Source organism: Arachis hypogaea, chromosome 2 (assembly GCF_003086295.3).
Source record: "Arachis hypogaea cultivar Tifrunner chromosome 2, arahy.Tifrunner.gnm2.J5K5, whole genome shotgun sequence".
In the NCBI taxonomy this organism is placed as follows: Eukaryota; Viridiplantae; Streptophyta; class Magnoliopsida; order Fabales; family Fabaceae; genus Arachis; species Arachis hypogaea.
Window position 1 is genome coordinate 41761000 of NC_092037.1, and position 14255 is coordinate 41775254.

At 36.8% G+C, this 14255-nt stretch overlaps 1 non-coding gene across 1 annotated transcript; it reads right to left on the reverse strand.

Annotated features, from left to right (window-relative positions):
* Positions 1–2688: 2688 nt before the first annotated feature.
* On the reverse strand, positions 2689–2792 carry LOC112766392 (small nucleolar RNA R71). The gene has a single exon (XR_003184322.1). It is a non-coding gene; the product is annotated as a small nucleolar RNA R71 (small nucleolar RNA).
* Positions 2793–14255: the final 11463 nt, after the last annotated feature.

Sequence of the window (14255 nt, forward strand, 5' to 3'; positions counted from 1 at the left end):
ATCTGAAATTCTCACCATTGAATTACATGAGTAAATCTATCTTTATTTTCAGTTTATTATTTATTATTATTCGAAAACCCAATAATCAATTATTATCCGCCTGACTGAGATTTACAAGGTGACCATAGCTTGCTTCATACCAACAATCTCTGTGGGATCGACCCTTACTCACGTAAGGTTTATTACTTGGACGACCCAGTACACTTGCTTGTTAGTTGTGCGGAGTTGTGACAAAGTGTGATTCATGTTTGAGAGCACCAAGTCTTTGGAGTCATTGTTGATGATCACAATTTCGTCCACTATGTTTTTGGCGCTGTTGTCAGGGATTGTTCAAATATGGACAACTAACGGTTCATCTTATTGCTCAAATTAGGTAATTTTCTTTTTATTTTTCTTTTCAAAAAGTTTTCAAAAATTTTTTTCAAAATTTTTTTCTTTGTTTTTGAAAAATTATCTAAAATTTTTAAGAATGAATTCTAGTGTTTCATAAAGTATGTTGAAGCTTGGCTGGCTGTAAAGCCATGTCTAACTCAATTGGATTGAGGCTTCAAAACCATCAGCGTAGAGGCAAGTTAATTGGAATATCAGTTGTTACATGCCTGATTTATATCTTCTAAAGCTGGCTGGCTATTAAGCCATGCCCAACCCTTGGATTGAAGCGTTAGGCTAATATTGAAAGATTTCTGGAATTCTTATTAAAAATTTTGGATTTCTTGTTTTCTTTTTTTGTTCTATATATGTTTTTCGAAAAAAAAAATTAAAAGAAAATCCAAAAAAATTCATAAAATTATAAAAATAAAAAATATTTTTGTGTTTCTTGTTTGAGTCTTGTGTCAATTTTTAAGTTTGGTGTCAATTGCATGTTTTTAAAAAATCTCTTGCATTTTTCGAAAATTCATGCATTCATAGTGTTCTTCATGATCTTCAAGTTGTTCTTGGTAAGTCTTCTTGTTTGATCTTGATGTTTTCTTGTTTTGTGTCTTTATTGTTTTTCATGTGCATTTTTGCATTCATAGTGTCCATGCATTAAAGATTTCTAAGTTTGGTATCTTGCATGTTTTCTTTGCATCAAAAATTTTTCAAAAATATGTTCTTGATGTTCATCATGATCTTCAAAGTGTTCTTGGTGTTCATCTTGACATTCATAGTGTTCTTGCATGCATCATGTGTTTTGATCCAAAATTTTCATGTTTTGGGTCATAATTGTGTTTTTCTCTCTCAATTAAAATTTCAAAAATCAAAAATATATCTTTTCCTTATTTCTCTCAAAATTTCAAAAATTTGAGTTGACTTAGTCAAAAATTTTTAAAATAATTTGTTTCTTATGAGTCAAGTCAAATTTTCAATTTTAAAAATCTTATCTTTTCAAAATCTTTTTCAAAAATTAAATCTTTTTTATTTTTTATTTAATTTTCGAAAATCTTTTTAAATATTTTCCAAAAATATTTTTCTTAATTTTATCTTGATTTTCGAAAATTATACTAACAAGTAATATGATTGATTCAAAAATTTGAAGTTTGTTACTTTCTTGTTAAGAAAGGTTCAATCTTTAAATTCTATAATCTTATCTTTTAGTTTCTTGTTAGTTAAGTAATTAATTTTAATTTTAAAAATTAAATCTATCTTATCTTATCTTTTATATCATATCTTTTCAAAATTTTATCTTTTTCAAAAATTTGATTTTAAAATATCTTATCTAACCTCTTATCTTTTTATCTTTTCAAATTTGATTTTCAAATGTTTTTCAACTAACTATTTGACTTTTTGTTTGTTTCTTATCTTTTTCAAAACCACCTAACAACTTTTTTTCTCTCTAATTTTCGAAAATACCTCCCTCTTTTTCAAAAATTCTTTTTAATTAATTAATTATTTTAAATTTTAATTTTATCTTCCCTTTTATTTTCGAAAATCATTTAACTCCTTTTCAAAATTTATTTTCGAAAATTTCTCCCTCTCTCATCTTATCCTATTTATTTATTCATTTACTAACACTTTTCTTCATCTCTCTTCATCTCAAATCACTACCCCTATCCTCACCCTTCTGTTTGGATTCTCCTTTCTTTATCCCTTTTCTTCTTCTACTAATAATAAGGAACCTCTTTACTGTGACATAGAGGATTACTCTTTTTTTTCTATTCTCTTCTCTTTCATATGAGCAGGAACAAGGAAAAATGCATTCTTGTTGAAGCTGGTCCAGAACCTGAAAGGACTCTGAAGAAGAAACTAAGAGAAGCTAAATTACAATAATCCAGAGACAACCTTGCTGAAATTTTCAAACAAGAATAGGAAATGGCAGCCGAACCCAACAACAATAGTGCAAGAAGGATGCTTGGTGATTATACTACACCTACTTCCAAGTTTGATGGAAGAAGCATCTCAATTCCTAGCATAGGAGCAAACAATTTTGAGCTGAAACCTCAATTAGTTGCTCTAATGCAACAGAACTGCAAGTTTCATGGACTTCCATCAGAAGATCCTTACCAGTTCTTAACTAAGTTCTTGCAGATCTATGAGACTGTTAAGACTAATGGAGTAGATCCTAAAGTCTACAGGCTCATGCTTTTCCCTTTTGCTGTAAGAGACAGAGCTAGAGCATGGTTGGACTCTCAACCTAAAGATTGTCTGGACTCCTGGGATAAGCTGGTCATGGCTTTCTTGGCTAAGTTCTTTCCTCCTCAAAAGTTGAGCAAGCTTAGAGTGGATGTTCAAACCTTCAAACAAAAAGATGGTGAATCCCTCTATGAAGCTTGGGAAAGATACAAGCAGATGACCAAAAGATGTCCTTCTGACATGTTTTCAGAGTGGACCATGATAGATATATTCTGCAGGTGGATCCATTCACCTAAAGAAAACGCCTGTAGAAGCTCAAGAACTTATTGACATGGTTGCAAATAACCAGTTCATGTACACTTCTAAGAGGAATTCCGTGAATAATGGGACGCCTCAAAGGAAGGGAGTTCTTGAAATTGATGCTCTGAATGCCATATTGGCTCAGAACAAAATGTTGACTCAGAAAGTCAACATGATTTCTAAAAGTCTGAATGGATGGCAAAATGCATCCAACAGTACCAAAGAGGCATCTTCTGAAGAAGAAGCTTATGATCCAGAGAACCTTGCAATAGCAGAGGTAAATTATATGGGTGAACCTTATAGAAACACCTATAATTCATCATGGAGAAATCATCCAAATTTCTCATAGAAGGATCCACAAAAGCCTCAACAAGGCTTTAATAATGGTGGAAGAAATAGGCTCAGCAATATCAAGCCTTATCCATCATCTTCTTAGCAACAGACAGAGAATTATGAATAGAGTACCTCTAACTTAGCAAATTTAGTCTCTAATCTATCTAAGGCCACTTTAAGTTCCATGAGGGAAACAAGGTCCTCCATCAGAAATCTGGAGGCACAAGTGGGCCAGCTGAGTAAGAAAATCATTGAAACTCCTCCTAGTACTCTCCCAAGCAATACTGAAGAAAATCCAAAAAGAGAGTGCAAGGCCATTGATATAATCAATATGGCCAAACCTAGAGAGGAAGGAGAGGATATGAATCCCGATGCGGAAGACCTCATGGGATGTCTCTCAAGCAAGAAGGAGTTCCCTATTGAGGACCCACGGGAATCTGAGGCCTATATAGAGACCATAGAGATTCCATTAAACCTCTTTTTGCCATTCATGAGCTCTGAAGACTATTCTTCCTCTGAAGAGGATGAAGATGTAACTGGAGAGCAAGTTGCTCAATATCTAGGAGCTATCATGAAACTGAATGCCAAGTTATTTGGTAATGAGGAGGATGAATGCATCATCCTTGGAAGACCTTTCCTAGCCAAAGCAGGAGCTGTGATAGATGTTAACAGAGGAGAATTAGTCCTTCAATTGAATGAGGACTACCTTGTGTTTAAGGCTCAAGGGTCTTCTTCTTTAACAATGGAGAGGAAGGATGAAAAGCTTCTCTCAGTACAGAGTCAAACAAAGCCCTCACAATCAAACTCTAAGTTTGGTGTTGAGAGGCCACAACCAAACTCTAAGTTTGGTGTTGAATCCCCACATCCAAACTCTAAGTTTGGTGTTGGGAGTCTACAACATTGACCTGATCACCTGTGAGGCTCCATGAGAGCCAACTGTCAAGCTAGTGACATTAAAAGAGCGCTTATTGGGAGGCAACCAAATTTTTATTTATCTAATTTTATTTTTATTTCATGTTTTATTAGGTTCATGATCATGTAGAGTCACAAAAAAATACTAAAATTAAAAACAGAATAAAAAATAGCAGAAGAAAAATCACACCTGGAGGAAGGACTTACTGGCGTTTAAACGCCAGTAAGGAGCATCTGGCTGGCGTTCAACGCCAGAACAAAGCATGGATCTGGCGTTGAATGCCAAAAACAAGCAACATCCCGATGTTCAAATGCCAGGAATGTCCCCTAAGGAGAGCTGGCGCTGAACGCCAGAAACAAGCATGGACCTGACGTTCAACGCCAGAGACATGCTGCACATGGGCGTTGAACGCCCAGAATGAGCATCACTTCGGCGTTTAAATGCCAAAATTGTATGCAAAGGCATTCTACATGCCTAATTGGTGCAGGGATGTAGATCCTTGACACCTCAGGATCTGTGGACCCCACAGGATCATCTCAGGATCTGTGGACCCCACAGGATCCCCACCTACCTCACCCTTTCCCTCTCCATTCACGGTCATCCCTTCTGTTTTCCACTCAATACTCACATCCCTCCATCTCCTCCATATCTTCTTCTTCTTCTATTCTTTCTTCTTTTGCTCGAGGGCGAGCAACATTTTAAGTTTGGTGTGATAAAAGCATAGCTTTTTTGTTTTTCCATAATCATTGATGGCACCTAAGGCCAGAAAAACCTCTAGAAAGAGGAAAGGGAAGACAAAAACTTCCACCTTCGAGTCATAGGATATGGAAAGATTTATCTCAAAGGGTCTATAGCTCAGTGGTAGAACATTTGACTGCAAATCAAGAGATCCCTGAGATACCTCAGGGGATAAATTGTCCTCCACACAACTATTGGGAGAAACTAAGGATAAGAGCACTAAAATCACTAGGGAGGAGCAACAAAGACAAGGAAGAGACATAGAAGAGCTCAAGGACATCAATGGTCCTTCAAGAAGGCGCCACCCTCACTAAGGTGGACTCATTCCTTGTTCTTAAATTTTTTTCTGCTTTTCATTTTTTATGTTATATGTTTATCTATGTTTGTGTCTTTATTACATGATCATTAGTAACTATGTCTTAAGGCTATGAATAATTCCATGAATCTTTCACCTCTCTTAAATGAAAAATGTTTCTAATTCAAAAGAACAAGAAGTACATGAGTTTCGAAATTATCCTTGAATTTAGTTTAATTATATTGATGTGGTGACAATACTTTTTGTTTTCTGAATGAATGCTTGAACAGTGCATATTTTTGATCTTATTGTGTATGAATGTTAAAATTTTTGGCTCTTGAAAGAATAATGAACAAAGAGAAATGTTATTGACAATCTGAAAAATCATGAGATTGATTCTTGAAGCAAGAAAAAGCAGTGAAAAAGCAAAAGCTTGAAAAAAAAAAGAAGAGTGGCGAAAAAAAAATAGAAAGGAAAAGAAAAGCAAGCAGAAAAAGCCAATAGCCCTTAAAATCAAAGGCCAAGGGTAAAAAGGATCCAAGGCTTTGAGCATCAATGGATAGGAGGGCCCAAGGAAATAAAATCCAGGCCTAAGCGGCTAATTCAAGCTGTCCCTAACCATGTGCTTGTGGCATGCAAGTCCAAGTGAAAAGCTTGAGACTGAGCAGTTAAAGTCATGATCCAAAGCAAAAAGAGTGTGCTTAAGAACTCTGGACACCTCTAACTGGGGACTTTAGCAAAGATGAGTCACAATTTGAAAAGGTTCACCCAGTCATGTGTCTATGGCATTTATGTATCTGGTGGTAATACTAGGAAACAAAGTGCTTAGGGCCACGGCCAAGACTCATAAAAGTAGCTGTGTTCACGAATCAACAAAATTAACTAGGAGAATCAATAACACTATCTGAAATTCTAAGTTCCTATAGAAGCCAATCATTCTAAACTTTAAAGGATAAAGTGAGATGCCAAAACTGTTCAGAAGAAAAAAGCTACAAGTCCCGCTCATCTAATTAGAACTAATATTCATTGATATTCTGAAATTTATAATATGTTCTCTTCTTTTTATCCTATTTGATTTTCAATTGCTTGGGGACAAGCAACAATTTAAGTTTGGTGTTGTGATGAGCGGATAATTTATACGCTTTTTGGCATTGTTTTTAGGTAGTTTTTAGTAGGATCTAGCTACTTTTAGGGATGTCTTCTTTAGTTTTTATGCTAAATTCACATTTCTGGATTTTACTATGAGTTTGTGTGTTTTTCTATGGTTTCAGGTAATTTCTGGCTGAAATTGAGGGACCTGAGCAAAACTCCGATAAAAGGCTGACAAAGGACTGCTGATGCTGTTGGATTCTGACCTCCCTGCACTCGAAAGAAATTTTCTGGAGCTACAAAACTCCAAACGGCGAGCTCTCAACGGCGTTGGAAAGTAGACATCCAGAGCTTTCCAGAAATATGTAATAGTTTATACTTTATTCGAGATTAGATGTCGCAAACTGGTGCTCAACGTCAGTTCTATGCTGCATTCTAGAGTCAAACACCAGAAACACGTCACGAACCAGAGTTGAACGCCAAAAACACGTTACAACTTGGTGTTCAATTCCAACAGAAGCCTTAGCTCATGTAAAGTTCAAGTTCAGCCCAAGTACACACCAAGTGAGCCCTGAAAGTGGATTTCTGCATCAATTACTTACTTCTATAAACCCTAGTAACTAGTCTAGTATAAATAGGACTTTTTACTATTATATTTTCATCCTGGATTGTATTTTTGATCCTGTGATCACGTTTTGGGGGCTGGCCTCTCGGCCATACCTGAACCTTCATCACTTATGTATTTTCAATGGTGGAGTTTCTACACACCATAGATTAAGGGTGTGGAGCTCTGCTGTACCTCAAGTTTCAATGCAATTACTACTATTTTCTATTCAATTCCGCTTGTTCTTATTCTAAGATATTCGTTGCACTTCAACATGATGAATGTGATGATCCGTGACACTCATCATCCTTCTCACCTATGAACGCGTGACTGACAACCACTTCCATTTTACCTTAGACCGGGCGCATATCTCTTGGATTCCTTAATCAGAATCTTCGTGGTATAAGCTAGAATTGATGGCGGCATTCATGGGAATCCGAAAAGTCTAACCTTGTCTGTGGTATTCCGAGTAGGATTCTGGGATTGAATGACTGTGACGAGCTTCAAACTCGCGATTGTTGGGCATGATGACAAATGCCAAAGAATCAAGGGATTCTATTCCAACATGATCGAGAACCGACAGATGATTAGCCGTATTGTGACAGAGCATTTAGACCATTTTCACTGAGATGATGGGATGTAGCCATTGACAACGGTGATGCCCAACAAACAGTTTGCCATGGAAAGGAATAAGAAGGATTGAAGGAAGGCAGTAGGAAAGCAGAGATCCAACAGGGACAAACATCTCCATACACTTATCTGAAATTCTCACCATTGAATTACATGAGTAACTCTATCTTTATTTTCAGTTTATTATTTATTATTATTCGAAAACCCAATAATCAATTATTATCCGCCTGACTGAGATTTACAAGGTGACCATAGCTTGCTTCATACCAACAATCTCTGTGGGATCGACCCTTACTCACGTAAGGTTTATTACTTGGACGTCCCAGTACACTTGCTCGTTAGTTGTGCGGAGTTGTGACAAAGTGTGATTTATGTTTGAGAGCACCAAGTCTTTGGAGCCATTGTTGATGATCACAATTTCGTCCATCAAGAGCTCTGCAGCGTCTCGATGAATTAATGCAATTATTTTTGTTTTCTATTCAAACACGCTTGTTCCTATCTAAGATGTTCATTCACGCATCAACATGAAGAAGGTGATGATCCATGACACTCATCACCATTCCCAACCCATGAACGTGTGCTTGACAACCACCTCCATTCTACATTAGACTGAATGATTATCTCTTAGATTCCTTAATCAGAATCTTCATGGTATAAGCTAGAATCCATTGGCAGCATCCTTGAGAATCCAGAAGGTCTAAACCTTGTCTGTGGTATTCCGAGTAGGATTCAAGGATTGGATGACTGTGACGAGCTTCAAACTCGCAAGTGTTGGGCGTAGTGACAGACGCAAAAGGATCAATGGATCCTATTCTGACATGATCAAGAACTGACAAATGATTAGCCGTGCTGTGACAGAGCATTTGGACCATTTTCACTGAGAGGATGGGAAGTAGCCATTGACAACGGTGACGCCCTACATACAGCTTGCCATGGAAGGAGCCTTGCATGTTTGAAAGTGAGAAAGCATTATGTTACAGGAATTCAGATGACAAAGCATCTCCAAAACTCCAACATATTCTCCATTATTGAGTAACAATTACTTATTTTATGCCCTTTCACTTTTTACAATTGAAATTAAAGAACCCTATTGGTATCCTGACTGAGAATAATAAGATAACCATAGCTTGCTTCAAGCCAACAATCTCCGTGGGATTCGACCTTACTCACGTAAGGTATTACTTGGATGACCCAGTGCACTTGCTGGTTAGTTGGGCGGAATTACATAGTGTGAGTGTAATTTTCTCCGGCATAGCAAATTGTCCTGCTGCATGACTAGTTGTTGTTGAGAGTGTGTGGAGCCTATATCTCCGGTGTGACAGATGTTTCTGTCGCATGACTTATTGTATGTTAAGAGTGTGCAGGGCCTATATCCATGGCGTAGTAGACTCCCTACTACATGAGTGTGTAGTGCACTATATCCCTGGCACAGCAAAAGAGCTGTTGCATGAGTGTGCAGGGCACTATATCCCTGGCATGGTAGAAAAGGCTACATTTGGGAGGATGTGTCGGGTTGCCATTTACGAACCGACAAGTGATATCATGAGCCAATAGGATAGACATTCATCATATGCATCTCTTATGTGCTTGTTTGCTTTGATTACTTGGGTGTGCCTAATTGTATAATATGCCTATTTGCTTCCTGAATTACTTGATATATATAAATACTACCTGTGTTTTACTTGCTTGCATTATCTGTGATTGTCTGGTGCTAAGGAGGTTAGGTAGGCAGTGGCAATGGGATCGCACGGAGGGTAGGTTGGTGAAGGCTGTGGGACAGCATTGACTAGTCTTAGTTAGAAATTTGTTAAGTTTAGAAAACCCTGTTTACCATTTATAGTTTGAGTTATTTATTTATTAATGTTAAGCTTGAATATCTAGTTGGTGTGAAGTTCTAGGATTGCCTTTAGCATCCCGTAGCCTTACATCTTACATTATTGGGAACTGTTACCATACTGAGAACCTCCGGTTCTCATTCCATACTCTGTTGTGTTCTTTTCAGATGCATGTTGTAATTCACCTCGGTTAAATTGCGGACATGGTGATAGAGCGGAGTATAATTCTTTCCTCGTGTGTTTCTGTTTTACTATTGTCGAAGTATTCTCTCACCTTTTGTATATTTATCCTTATGGCTTTAAAGGCTTACTTGAGAGATAAGTTGTATAAGCTATTTTAATTCCAAAACTCTGTATGTCTGTATAAACTAGTGGGCTTAAACTCCGCAAGCTACGGCTAATTTCCTATGATTATTATCCTCTTATATATATATATATATATATATATATATATATATATATATATATGTTTTATTCTCTTGTATTTATACCTTGTGTCTTGTGCGTTAGTTTCGTGTGAACATTTCGCACCTTTGTAATTCTGTTTTAAGCTTAATCCTTCATCGGGCTTCTAGAATATATATATATATATATATATATATATATATATATATATATATATATAAGCCTTAGGATTATCGTAACCTCTGATTAACCTTTGCTTTACGGCTAGAGGTAAGGCTTAAAGTAATTAGGGTATTACATTTAGTGGTGTCAGAGCGGTTCGTCCTCGTGAGCCTGAGGGATGGACCGATTGTGCTTCGTTGCACACCCTGGTCATTTTTCTTTCATGCTATTTTATCTACTTGATATTTCATAACATACTTGTTTGTGAGTGCCTTTTTGGGATAATTGAAGCACTAGATTTGTGATATTGAGACTGATCACCTTGATTTTGACTTTTTGGTGTGGAAAGAAAACCCAAATGGGAACTAGTGGGGATGGCTAACCTAGTCTATGCGTTACGAGCTTCGGATGTTTCAGAGAAATATGTCCGTGAAGTTTGCGGCACGTCGGTTGATGGGTGCGGCTCAGTACTAGTGGCAATGCAAGTAATGACGAATGCTTTTGCGGTTTTTAACTATGATTTTCAGTTTCTAACTGGTATGGTCTTCAATCTTGTTGAAAAAGTTTTAAAGTTTAAAATAATTTTGAAATTTGATTTGGAACTTTTGTTTTGAAAGTTGGTCGGAAACTCTTGGTTTCCAAATTATCTTATCAAAAGGAATTCAAATTGAAAAGTTTTTATTTAAGAAAACCACAATTTCAAGTATTTGACTTATGAGTAAATGATTTTTTTACTCTTTTGAGAAAAAGCATTAACAATGAATTCGTTTAGAATAAACTTGTTTTGGAGGTTTTGGAAAATGTTCCAACAATCGGTATTTGTTTTAAGGAAAATTTTGAATTCTTGATGACGATAATCAGAGTGACATAGCGGAAGGCGAGAGGAAACATCGGCACAGTAGAACGCTTTGATGGGGAAATATCGAGTGATTCGAATCATCGAGGGAGAAAATTTCATTAGGAGGGGAAATGTAAGAACCAGAATTTTTCATATAAAACCATTTTAATAAAATAATTTTTAAGTGCCCAGAATGGATTCAAAATTTAGAAGTTTTAATTTGAAAATATAAAGGTGAAATTTGGTTTCAATGAATTTTTCTGATTCAGAAAATGTATTTTCTGCGAAAGACTGAGAACCGGCAGCTAAACCGGTCGAACCAGTTTAACCCCTGTCCGGTACTGTGTTTTAAGAAAAATAAGATTTAGAAAATTGATTTATTGTTTTTAAAAGGACAAAAATAATTTTGGAATTGAAAACCGGGCACTAATCTTAAAGGTTTTGGCCCAAAGTGGGCCAAATGGGCTAAAAACGCTAACTGATTGGACCGGACCCAAACCGGGCCCAAGATCCAACATATATAAGCTCATTAAATGAGCTTTGAGCTCATTTTTCGGAAAAAAAAAGAGAGAGGGATGGTGAGAAGAGAGAAGAGAGGAAGAAGGGAGTGGCACTATTCACCTCCACCTTCTGGGAGCCATATCTTGAGCTACAGAGCTCCAATTGACGAGCCGTTTATGGCCACGTGAAGCTCTCGACGAGCTCTTCCTTTCTATCTAAAGAGATCTGGTATGAACTCGAAACCTATTCCCCAGTTTCCTGCCCTAGCTTCTGCGCTTTTGAGGATTTGGTTTTTGAGTGGATTTTGTGGTTTTGCTTGTTTAGGTGATCTCTAGTAGTGGATAATTGTTGGATTTTACCCCTAATCTCGTTGGGTAAGGTAAGGTTTCACTAAACCTTTGTGTTTAGTTGTTTTGTGTATTCTAGGTTTTGATTTTTGTTATATATATGTTGTTAGTTAAGCTTTGGTGGCTTGTTCTTGGGTCATGGAAGCTTGTTTGGACTCATAGTGGTAGTTTGAGCATATTGGGAATCGGCCAAGGTATGGTTTCAGTTTTCTTTATGTAATATGGATTGTTTCTGGACACTTAGACTAGTTGACCTTAAGATAGGATTCAATTAAATACATGGTGGATTAAATTATGTAAGTGACATGTGAATTGTGTTGATGATTTTATGAGTTATGTATGTTAGAATTTGATTATGATGTTGATGAAAAAATTGATGATTGGGGTTTTTGATTGGTATTGATTGATGTTGTAGTGGTGTTGTGTGGAAGGAATTGGAATGATAATGATAATGATTATATGATTTGGTGATGATTGTTGCTATTTTAATTATTATAAAGGTTGATGATGAATGTGAGACTTATTGTTGTTGATGAGGGTTGTTGATATGGTGGATAAATAATGATGAATATTGATGTTGTTGGTAATTGAAGGTGAGTGTGAAGATTGTTGATAAATGATGTGGATTATGATGAGTTGATGATTTTTGAATATGTTAATGAATCATGATGTTGAAATTGGTAAATATGGTGTGAGAAATTGAAATTTAGATTAAATGGGATTGATTTTGATGTTGGCATTGATTGAATTATGATTGTTGAAAGTGTTGGTGGAGGGTTGATTTTACTGTTATATAATTGATGTTTGAGGTTGAGAATAACGGATTGTGAAGAAAAATTTGGTATGAATGGTGGGATTTGATACAAAGAGTGAGTTATAAGGTAAATTGGAGTTTGGTATGGTTTTAGTTTAGTTTTGGTTGTGGAATTTGGTAAATTGAGGTTTTGAGATTTTTGTGTAAAACTTTATTTTTGGTGAATTTTGGCGGATCATAACTTGTGCATCGATTTTTGAAATCAATTAAAGTTTGTTTTAAAATTGAAGATGATTTCAAGGGCTTTAAAACAATATAAAGTTTGAGGAAAATGGATTTTTTAAGAGGAAGTTATGATCGTTCAAAGTTTGGTGTTAAAATCTAAAATTCTGCTGAGTTGCAAAATTTTGTGATTTCTGGTATATGCATACACACAGTCTTGTGCGCACGCACAGCCTTGTGCACACGCACACACCACTGAAGTTTTACAACCTGTGCGCATGCATAGCCCTGTGCGCACGCAAATGTTGGGAAGGTCAGTCTATTGGGGGCATGATGACAAGTAATCTTAGGCTAAATTCACAAACCTTTTTCATCTATTTTGCTTAGCTTTCATGAATTTCTTAGGCAATAAGTAAGTGTGAGTGAGAAATCCATGCTTGTCTTTATTCAATCAAACATTGTTAATTTGATGCTTTCTCATGAGATTTTTGTAAGATTTAGTTGATGTTATGAATGATGCAAAATCTTGTGATTGAGCAAGGCTTTGATGCATGTGTGTTTGTTGATGATAAATGGGGCAAAGAGAGGATCATTGAAGACATTACCAACTCAGGTTTGGGCGTTGCCAACACCCTCCTTACTCCAACATTGAAGACGTTGCTAACTTGAGATTTCAAGTTAGCAACGTCTTCATTAAAACACCATGAACACATTGCTAACTTGGTTTTCCAAGTTAGCAACGCCCTCCTCATGAAGCAGCACCACTCCTTCACTATTTCAACTATGAATACGTTGCTAACTTGATTTCGAAGTTAGCAACGCCTTCTATTTTCAACTTAGGAGAATGGTGATCAAAATGTGAAGGCGTTGGCAACTTGATTTCTCAAGTTAGCAACCCCTTCCTTAATTCAACATGGGAGGATGGTGACCAAAATGTGAAGGAGTTAGCAACTTGGCTTTCCAAGTTAGCAACTTGGATTTCCAAGTTAGCAACTCCTTCTTTGTTTCAATTATGGACGTTGGAGGGCAAAGTTTATAAAGGAGTTAGCAACTTAGGATTCAAGTTAGCAACACCAATAACTCTAGCTCATGGAAATGCAATGAAGAAGCCATTAACTCATGCTTACAAGTGGCTAACGTCTCCTTCAAGATGGACATTTAAACACATTGCCAACCTGGAATTCAAGTTAGCAACGCCATTGAAACTTAACTCCCGGAAGAACATGAACATGTTGCTAACTTAGAATCCAAGTTAGCAACACCCTTGCAAGAATTTGGCTTCCTGGGAAGAGAAGAACACGTTGCCAACTTGGTTCAAGTTGGCAACGCCCTTGTAAGAAGCTCCAGCCATGGAAGGTGACTCACGTTGCCAACTTGAGGAGTGTGAAGGTGTGTTTGCCAAAAACGCTTGCGAGCTCCAGCCCTGGAAGGTAACCCACATTGCCAACTTGAGGAGTGTGAAAGCGTGTTTGTCAATAACGCTGGTAACCTTGGGAGCCTGACCTTGTCCCCTTCCATGGAGTATATCTTGAGTTGTAGAGCTTCAAATGATGCACTCTCAACGGCATTGGAAAGTAGACATCCAGAGCTTTCCAACTATATATCATAGTATGAGGTTGACATTCGTTTGAAGTTTCAAAAGCTGGCTTAATTTAGAGCTTCAGAATCTGAAGGCATTGGCAACTTGAAAACACAAAGGCGTGTCCACCAAAAATACCTGTGATTCTGGCAGCCTGACC